The following is a 10,033-nucleotide window of genomic DNA, read 5'->3' as shown; positions in this document are numbered from 1 at the left end:
AATCATCTCCTTCGTCTTAATCACATTGAGACTCAGGTTGTTATTCTCACACCATTTCATGAGATTTTCCACCTCTTCCCTGCAGTACGACTCATCGTTGTTGCTGAGAGGCCAACAACTGCTGTGTCATCTGCAAACTTGATGACACTGTTGGAGCTGGATCTGGCAATGCAGTTGTGGGCCAGTATCATGAACAGGAGCAGGCTGAGCTCACAGCCCTGAGGTGCCCCATTGCTCAGCGTGATGGTGCTCGATGTTCTGTTACTGACCCAGATAAACCGTGGTCTTTCTGTTAGGAAGTCCAGGATCCAATTACAGAGAGGGGTGTCGAGTCCCAGCGAGGACAACTTCTCCACCAGCCTCTGGGGGATGATCTTATTAAATGCCGAGCCGAAATCAATGAACATCAACCGGGCGGGTGAGGTGTTGTTCTCCAAGTGGATCAGGACAGAGTGAAGGGACAAGACCATGCCATTGCCTGTGGAACAGTTTCTTCTATAGGTGAATTAAAATGGATCCAGTGTCCTGAGAAGTGTTCTTTGATGCGTTCCATTACCAGACACTCGAACCATTTCATAATATTGGAGGTCAGTGCCACAGGGTGGTAGTCATTGAGATCTGTTATTGTTGCCCTTTTGGGTACCAGGATGATGGTGGGTGTCTTGAGCCCTATGGGAATGATGGACTGCTGCAGTGATGTGTTGAAGATATCTGTGAAGAGTCCATCAATTGGTCTGGGCAGTCCTTCAGTACCCGACCAGGTATGTTGTCTGGTCCCACCTCCTTGTGTGGGTTCACCTTCAATAAGGTTCTTTTCACCTCAGCCACAGCTATGCATGGGCCCGTTCAACAGATTTCTTTGGTGTCATCCTGTTCTTCTCATCAAACCGTGCATAGAAGGTGTTCAGTCTGTCTGGAAGGGAGGTGTCCTTAACTTGCAAAGTTGACTTGTGATCTGTTACAGCCTTGATCCCTTGGCACCTGTGCCAAGGATAGCTGTATCAGGGTATTGCACAGCTGTCTGTGAATCTTCTATGCGTTCCCCCACTTCAATTTCTGGATTGCACGGGAGAGTTCAGCCCTGCCTGATCATAGTGCCATCCTATCCCCTGTCCTGAAGGCAGAATCATGAGCTCTGCAAAGGGCCCGGACCTTTCCATCCAACCATGGTTTCTGGTTAGCCCTGGTTATGAAGCATTTGATCTCAGTAAGATCCTCAGAGCACTTGCTGATGTAGCCAGTCACTGAGCTTGTGTACCCCTTTAGGTTTACCTGACTGTTGGAGGTGGCCACCTTCCTGAAATAGCTCCAGTCCGTGGTTTCAAAGCAGTCTTGCAGCGCTTGCTATGCCACGCACGCCCCCCACCCAGCCACACCCTGATCTCCTTTCAAACTGCCCTAGTTTGCTTTGCCAATTTAAAATGTACTTGTTTTCTCATTTTTTTTCAATTATGGGAAAATCTCCTAAATATTTAAAAATGAATTCTGTTCCTCCTTCTTTCGGAGCTCCTGACCTCCTTACTGCTTTCGCATTTTCTGTTCATACCCCTATATACTGCTTATCAACCTCTCTCGACACATGACATGCGGATTATAACTGTTTCAATAAATATTTCAATATGTAATGGATTTTAATTTTTCATCCCCCTTAAGTGTTTCCATGCCATATTTCAAACTCTACATTGATCTGAATTTGATTTTAATGCCTTGCAAAATGTTTCAAATAGAAGTTAACATAAAATTAATTGAATTTGAATTGAATATTGTCCGGTGTACTGAGATATAGTGAAAAGCATGGCTTTACATGCTGTCGAGGCAACACAATGCATACTTGAGCACAGCAGGTGCAATAATAAAACCTAGGTGCAGGGTGTGATGTTGCAGTGAGTCACATTAGCCCCTTTTAAACTGCAGCACCTGAGTATCCCTCCTTGGACCCAGGAACGATCACGGGGCAAAAGTGCTTGTAGCACCTTTTAAATTGCAGGGGGATCTACCCATTAAATTGCCAACCTGGTGAATTAAGGGGATCCCACCCCTGCAATAACGCATCCCACTCTCACCTGAAGTACTGCCGGATGTTCAGATGCTGGCTGCCCGGTGACACATGCAAGCGCTGACATCACTGGAGTAAATGGGTCAGCCATTTTCCTATTCAAATCACCTGTGAATGAGACCTAGGTAAGTTTAATTGGGTTCCCTTGACTACCTCTGAGGTAGTTTGGATTCTGACGGCATTGACCAGGTCGGACCCTCTCTAGCTGCCATCTAACTGGGGAAACTGCCCGGTTGACCCCATTTTACATGGCAGTTTGAAAAGCTCTGCAGAGAGGAAAGCACATTTAAATAGGGCATCATCTTTTACCAATGAGGGGCCCATTTAAGATTCTGATAACAGCAGAAGATAAACTGACCTTGAATCTGCTCCTCTCCTTGCTATTTCTTCCCTCCTCCCCCTGCCATTTTTACACGCACCTGCCTGCTTTTTGCTCATATCTTGACAAAGGACTCAGGCCTGAAACTTTGCCTCCTATGAGTGCTGCGGGGCCTGCTGAGTTCCTCCAGCAATTTAGGGCATTAACGTGAGTCCGAAGGTTCGTGTTTTAAGGCTTGTGCCCCACGGAAGGGACAAGATGAAGTACAGGAAGGAGATAGCCTGGTGGCATGACGTCAGGAATTGCCAAATGTTGTCTGTACAAATCTTCATTGGGGTTGATTGCTCAGTCAGGCAGATGACAATATTGCGTCTGGACGTCCAACATTTTCTGGAGTTGACATCTGATGGCAAAGTCCATGCCACAGAGATCACTATGTTTCTGCAGAAGGAGTTCGCTAATGTTGACAGCAAGCGTGGGCATATTTCACTGAAAGCAAATTCTAGGGAGGGGAAGGGAATGGGCCTTGTAATCAAGGTAACCTCTCCTGACAGCTGTTTCTGCAATGGTGATGCAGGAAAAGGACAAGAGCTCGCCTTGGAAGACCGCAACTTCTGAGAGGGTTGCACGAGAGTGCAAAGATAGGACCATGGAAAGTTTTAAAAGGAAGATTGAGAACTCTAAAACCAAAACTAACAGAGTTCAGGAGTAATTGAAAAAACAAACAGCAAGCACAGAGCAATGTTTAGGATATGTCAGGAGGGTTCTGGATGAGGTTAAGTTCATAGTGGCTATGAGTTTATTCCTGTGTAACCTGATCTGTTTTCTCTCTAGCTTTGACTTCACATGAAGATTATACTTTCACTGTCTCATAAGCAACACTGTATTTGTTTCTTCCTTATCAGAGTTTTGGCACTGGAATAGATCAAGTAACATGTGTTTAGCGAAGGATTATTTCTATAATTTTTCTTAGACCAAAGCAACTGTTATGATACATATTGCTGGATCGCACAACGAGAATAATTTCATCCTGGCAGCAGTTCTATTACTTTGGTTCAAACGGTTATTATGACTTTCCTTCTTTACAGACAACTTCTTTATTTCCTTCCATGCAAGTATAGATCTCAGATGTGTTGGGAGGCTGTGCTGTGATCATCTGCTGTCGATTGTACGATGATTGCTGTCAGAGCATAATCTTAATTTATGCCTGGTGCGACCTTTGCTTCCTGGTATGAGAAACAAGGCCTCTTGAGAAAATGCTACTGCATGCACATCTCAATCATTTTTACACATGAGCTAATTTAGTCTTTTTCTTTCCCAATTGCTTATTATAATAGCAATATTTTCCCCAGTTTGATTGGTCATGTGAATGTGTGTTATTCAATAACTTTACCTCAGAATAACCATTTTATTTGTATTTTTCAGAGCAAAACATGAATTTTCAGAAGTTGCACTGCCGTCTTCTGCTGGGGATTGCTTGGTGATTGTTCTCTGTGTTGGAGAACTTAAGCTCAAATGACAGCACTATAATTTATGCCTTGTGTGACCTTTGCTTCCTGGTATGAGAAACAAGGTCTCTCCAGAAAATATGACTGCATGCATATCTCAATAATGTTTACACATTTGCAGTTTAATTTTTCTCTATTTTTGAACTGCAGAAGATTTCAATGATGTATAAAATTTAAAAATAGAAAATGAACAACACTGACTGTGCAACATTCTTCCTTCACTCTTAGTACTGAACAAAGTACAAATAAGATGCTGACATTGTAAAGAGGAAATCCCGCCATCCCCTCCCCCTCCATCTGGCTCCATCTGCCCAAATATTTCTCTCTCCTTCTCTGTCTCGACCTATCATTCACCACCCAGCTCAACTCCTTTGCAGAAAGTGTAATATTACATGAAATCTCCTCCAGTCTGCCATAAAGCAAATAAAAAGTCACCCTTAGCATTGCCCGGCACTCCTTCCCTTACAGAGAAGCAAAAAGGGGTCCCTTCAGAGTCACTGAGTGCCCATGGATTCACCTCTTGCCCACCTGCAGCCTCTGGAGCTGCACAGACACTCCTGTTCTACATGGTGGATAATCAAACTCCAGATCCAAATCTCTGACAGGATCAGGAAGACTTCAGCGCCCGAGGCCCTTCAGGAGACCTTCTTGCCCCAAGCACCCTCTTAATTCCTGGCTCCAATACCTGGTTCCCAACAAGCCATTCTCCAGCAGAGAATGACTTTCTCCCCTTTACTCTTTCCATCTTGATGCAGACTTGACCCAAAATGTTGACCATCTCCCTACCTCCATAGATGCATCATGACGTGCTGAGATCCTCCCATAGATTGTTTTTTTTGTTTCGCGCTCCAGCCTCTACCACCCACAGTCTCTGTTGTGTCTCCAAATCTGCCCCTGACTTTAGTGAGCTTACCTTTTGTAAGCTGCATAGCAGACCTGCGAAACAAAACACTGAACCTCTGAAAGCACACTGCACATGGTGGAATTGGAAGACAATCTGCTCGAGAAACTCAGTGGTCTGAGTAACGCCAGTGGGAGAAAAAGAATAGTCAATGTTTTGAGGGGAAGCCCTTCATCTCGACTGCCTGTCATTACACAATAGAAACTAGCCGTAGCTAACTTTGCTCTTCTTTACGGCAGTACACTGCAAGGGTTAGCTGATTCTGCACATCTAGCAACTGTAAAGATTTCATGACATTCAAATGGAAGACTGCTATTATCTGGGTAGTTAACAATTTTTGAATAGTTCTGCAAGTTCAGATGACACGCAAGGATCCCAAAAAAATCGTTCCAAAAATTATTATTCATTCAGGGAAAACTTCAATGGTCAGGAGGATTCAAAATTTAAAAAATTATAATTTTATCCTCATCATTCTAGCATACCAAAATAAGGAATATTTTTTCTAAAGAAATACATCTTTGAATGCCATCTTTCTAATTTTAGTGAAACATCAGATTTCCATGTAACAGGGATACATTTCCTTGCTATTACTTAACAAATTTCAATTGAGAATCTGATAGAGGTAATTTAAGAGAAATACTTTCAAAATTTCCTAACAACAATAATTCAGGATTTAATGGAAAAGTCACACCAGTAGTAGTTTGTTGTAGAAACTTACTAACAGGAACCAAAAAAGAATTACCTTTCAAACAAGATCTTGTAGAATTTTTAAAAATTTAATAATTTTTGGACCGATATTTCTGGGATCCTTGAGTGTCATCTGATGCAATCTAAATTAATATATAGCTTTGTTATTATGTATTTTATAATAGATTTAGACTAGTTATAGGATTAGATTAGGTTAAGGGGGGGCGGGGGGCTTTAGCGGTTTTTAAAAGTTTTTTTTAGTTTCTAGTTTTTAGTTTTAGTAGTTTTTTTCTTCCTGCTTTCTTTTGATATATTTTCAACATATATTTGTTAACATTGTAATATTGTGATTTGTTATTGTTTGTTATCATTATTATATATATATATATATTGATTTAAATAAAATATTTTTTTAAAGTTCTGCAAGTCAAGTTCACACAAAATCACTGAGGGCCCCTTCCAACCTGCACACAGCATCTTTCAGCTGCTCCCGTCGGCAAAGAGATCCAGGAGGATCAGAGCCAGCACCACCAGGCTGAGGAACAACTTCTTTTCACGGGCAATGAGAATGCTGAACGACCCAAGGAACTGCCCGCACTAACCATCCAAGAATCTCATATGAACAAAACAATATTTATTTATATAGATAAAATACTTGTTCTGTATATGTTTTATTTGCCTCTAGGTGTGTTATGTGTGGGTGTGTGTCCGCATGCTTTACACTAAGGACTGGAGACAATCACTTGACTTGAAGTTCACTCATCTTTCTTCTTTGGCTTGGCTTCGCGGATGAAGATTTATGGAGGGGTATGTCCACGTCTGCTGCAGGCTCGTTGGTGACTGACAAGTCCGATGCGGTACAGGCAGGCACGGTTGCAGCGGTTGCAAGAGAAAATTGGTGGGTTGGGGTTGGGTGTTGGGGGTTTTCCTCCTTTGTCTTTTGTCAGCGAGGTGGGCTCTGCGGTCTTCTTCAAAGGAGGTTGCTGCCTGCCGAACTGTGAGGCGCCAAGATGCACGGTTGGAGGCGATATCCTACCAAAATTGGTCAAAACATATAACATCATTGAATTTCTGAAACTTGCATCATAGAAAAGCTTTCTTTTTTTAGTCATCTTCAAAGATGAATTAAAACAAAGGCAACAGGCTAACGGATGCAGGAGTCACTGGAAAGGCCCATTTTTATTGCTTTTCTGAACTGCCCTTGTGAAGGTGGTGATTAGTCACAGCAGTGCTTTGGTCAAGGTGTTCTGGCAGCAGAAGGAGTTGCTGGATTTAGATCCAGTGGCAACGTCGGACTGGTGATGTCATCCCTGGTCAGGTCTCAATGGCCAGAGGTCTCTCAATCAGGTTGCTGGCGACCAGCTTCTGGGAACCAGGAATTGGATCCAGACGCCAATGGTGAACAGGACTCCCAAAGCTCCTGTGAAGGTGACAGCTTCCTAATGCTTCATGGACTCTGAACCAGGAGTTGAAGAGGTGCAATCAGGACACCTTGAGCTCTGGTTCACTGCTGAGCAACTGGCAATATAGTTACGGGAGGAAGTGACATGAGAGGAGGTGGTGAGATCTTCAGCTGTTCGATATCTCTTGTATTTTGACAATGGATCAGTTGCCTGTGCAGGACAAACAAAAGAAGATTTTTGTGCATGTGATAAATGAGAGTTATTGTCATCAACGATGAGTTGTAGAAAATCTGATAAGCTGTGAGAAGGACAATCTGAGTCTCCAAGTGGACAAGATGAAAGAAATGATTGTGGACTTCAAAAGGACCTGGGATGACCCCCCTCCACTACACATTAATAGCTCAGTAGTGGAGAGAGTGGAGTGCACCAAGTTCCTCGGAGTTCACTTAAGCAGTGACCTATCCTGATCACACATCTTCTCACTTGTCAGGAAGGTGCAACAGCGACTTCACTTCCTGAGAAGACTGTAACAGACGAGGCTCCTGGCTGCCATCCTGTCACCTTTCTACAGGAGCTCTATCGAGAGTGTCCTGGCTGGCTGCATCACATTGTGGTACAGTTGCTGTAGAGCATTAGACAGGAGGTCAATCCACAGGACTATAAGAGTGGCAGAGAGGATCACTGGGGTCTCACTCATCTTTATCAGTGTGATCTACAGAGATAGTTGTTTGAAGTGGGCTCGCAAAATCACTGAGGACCTCTGCCACCCTGCACACAGCATCTTTCAGCTGCTCTGATACAGGAGTATCAGAGCCAGGACCACCAGGCTGAGAAACAGCTTCTTCCCACAGGCAGTGAGATTGCTAAATGACTGAATGTGCTGCTCATACAAACCCTCTGTGACTCTACTTTTTATTTAACCATGTTCATTTACTTTAGATATATTTGTATACTATGTGCTGCATGAGTATTGTTTGTCTGCATGTGTGTTATGTCTGGATGCATGCTTGCATGTTTTTGGAGCGAGGACTAGAGAACGCTGTTTATTCAGGTTGTAAAGTTGTACTCGAGATGGCAGAGGTCGACAGCATCGAGTCCACGCTGCTGAAGATCCAGCTGCGCTGGATGGGTCACGTCTCCAGAATGGAGGACCATCGCCTTCCCAAGATCGTGTTCTATGGCGAGCTCTCCACTGGCCACCGTGACAGAGGTGCACCAAAGAAAAGGTACAAGGACTGCCTAAAGAAATCTCTTGGTGCCTGCCACATTGACCACCGCCAGTGGGCTGATATCGCCTCAAACCGTGCATCTTGGCGCCTCACAGTTTGGCGGGCAGCAACCTCCTTTGAAGAAGACCGCAGAGCCCACCTCACTGACAAAAGGCAAAGGAGGAAAAACCCAACACCCAACCCCAACCAACCAATTTTCCCCTGCAACCGCTGCAATCGTGTCTGCCTGTCCCGCATCGGACTTGTCAGCCACAAACGAGCCTGCAGCTGACGTGGACTTTTTACCCCCTCCATAAATCTTCGTCCGCGAAGCCAAGCCAAAGAAAGTTGGATGATAATATACTTCAATTTGAGCTTGAACTTGACATGACTTGATATACAATGAAGCATTACACCTGGCTGCAGCAAGATCAACACCACAGTCAAATGTCAGGCAACCAAAGGCAAGTTAAACAAAAATACCAGGTGATGGACATCTATCCTTGATATTCAGTGGCACTAGCTTTGCCGTGACCCCAGTCAACATCCTGGATGTTACGATTAATTAAGAAATTTAAATGGATCACTTTTGCAAATACTGTGGTGGAAAAGGGCAGACCAGAGGTTGGGTGTCTGACACTGATTTACTCATTTCTTTATGCTCCAAAGGCTCTATGAGGCCAAAGGAAAAGGAGTATTCTGAATTTGCCGAGAGGATTCATGGCTCCAAATTATTCAAAAAGTTGTTTGCCCTCTGAGACAAAGCAACCCATGTGATTGGTTGCACGCCTACCACTGGACTACAGTTGCACACCCACTGCAGTGTATCACCTGCAACATGCAAGCCCCTCAAGATGCGACTCAAGTTCAAGTTTATTATCATCCAGTTGAACAAGTACAACCTGACAAAAGATGCATCAGTTAATATTGCACGACCTGCTGCATGAATTAACTTGCCTGGATAGCATGCAAAACTGTGTCTTGATGCTCATATCGGCAAAACATGACTACCGACCTTAAAACCACAAATCTCCAGAATCAGGGAATGTTTATTTCCAACTGTGACCAAGCACTTAAATGGTTCTCAGGAGTTTGCCGGGGGTTCGGAGTGATGTCAAAAAACATTGGCAAGCTTCTACAGATGTGCAATGAAAAGTGTGCTGTCCGGCTGCATCATGGTCTGGTATTTTTCATGAGTGGGAACAAATCCCCAGCACCTTACCCCTGCGGTCCGCCCAGCCAACCCGATGTAGCAAGGTCTTTTTATTTCACATCCACTTAACTCAAAATGCCAAAACCCAGTGTGTTACGATCAATTGGACTCACAAAGACTAATTTGGCCCATCAGCCTCCATAATGTTTTTCAACCTTTAATGCAAAAAAAGAAAAATTTTCAGAAAAATACCTGCCTTCACAATTCACAGGGATTAAAAAAAAATCAGATGATCCAATGCCACAAAGGTCTGGAATAAGCCTTTCGGAGATAATTGGTTTACATTTCTTGATTCTCAAGTACCTGGGGGTCTTGTCTTGTACTTCGGTGTCATCATATTGGAACCACCCTTTTTCCACAAATGGCCTGTATATCTAGAGCACACACTCTCAACCTTTTTTCAGCTATGGCCCCCCCCCAGAACTTTGCTCAAAGTTTATGGTCCCCCTTCCCTGTGAAGCAGTCACGTTTTGGTTTCTTCCATACTTCTTTCCTACTGACTACTATATTTAAAAAAAACATTTACGTAACTTATGTGAGGTGAAAAGAAAACAATGTGCTGTGGTACCCGGGGGTGGAGAGGTGGTGGGGGGGGGGGGGATGGTGTGGGGGGCGTTGCAAATGGCTGAACCAGTGATTACTGAGAAATGAAATGAGGTCATTGTTCTTCCAATTTCAAACGCTGTTTCTTGAAATGTCAAAGTTTACTTACACCCTTGTAATAATATTCATTGGATG

General features: G+C 43.7%; 1 long non-coding RNA gene across 1 annotated transcript; it reads left to right on the top strand.

Moving 5' to 3' along the window:
• Positions 1-97: 97 nt before the first annotated feature.
• On the top strand, positions 98-6,298 carry LOC138748136 (uncharacterized). Its single transcript, XR_011347820.1, has 3 exons — positions 98-587; positions 3,801-5,107; positions 5,890-6,298. It is a non-coding gene; the product is annotated as an uncharacterized lncRNA (long non-coding RNA).
• The last annotated feature ends 3,735 nt before the right edge of the window (positions 6,299-10,033 follow it).

This window comes from Narcine bancroftii, chromosome 1 (genome assembly GCF_036971445.1).
Source record: "Narcine bancroftii isolate sNarBan1 chromosome 1, sNarBan1.hap1, whole genome shotgun sequence".
NCBI lineage: Eukaryota > Metazoa > Chordata > Chondrichthyes > Torpediniformes > Narcinidae > Narcine > Narcine bancroftii.
Note: the sequence above shows the minus strand (reverse complement) of the source record. Positions and strands in the feature narration are given on the sequence as shown.